The sequence below is a fragment of the Cucumis melo genome, unplaced genomic scaffold (genome assembly GCF_025177605.1).
Source record: "Cucumis melo cultivar AY unplaced genomic scaffold, USDA_Cmelo_AY_1.0 utg002209l, whole genome shotgun sequence".
Lineage (NCBI taxonomy): Eukaryota > Viridiplantae > Streptophyta > Magnoliopsida > Cucurbitales > Cucurbitaceae > Cucumis > Cucumis melo.
In genome coordinates this window covers 24,606-25,000 of record NW_026124982.1, presented here as the reverse complement: position 1 = coordinate 25,000, position 395 = coordinate 24,606, and positions in this window count along the sequence as shown.

Sequence of the window (395 nt, the reverse complement as noted above, 5' to 3'; positions counted from 1 at the left end):
AAACACAGAATTGACTATTTCGAATAATAGAGAAGAAACGAGAAGCGAAAATATGCAAAAAAGTAGAAAGTTGTTGAAAAGCACCTTAGAAGAAAGACGTATAGAAATAGGAGAACTCTGGGATAGCATTCGATTTGCTCAAGTAATAAGAGGTTCTTTGTTAATAACTCAATCAATTATTAGAAAATATATTGTCTTACCCTCATTGATAATAGCTAAAAACCTTACCCGTATGCTATTATTTGCAGTTCCTGACTGGTATGAGGATTTTCAAAATTGGAATAAAGAAATTCATATAAAGTGCACATATAATGGTATTCCATTATCAGAAAACGAATTTCCAAAAAATTGGTTAACAGACGGTATTCAAATAAAGATCTTATTTCCTTTTCGTC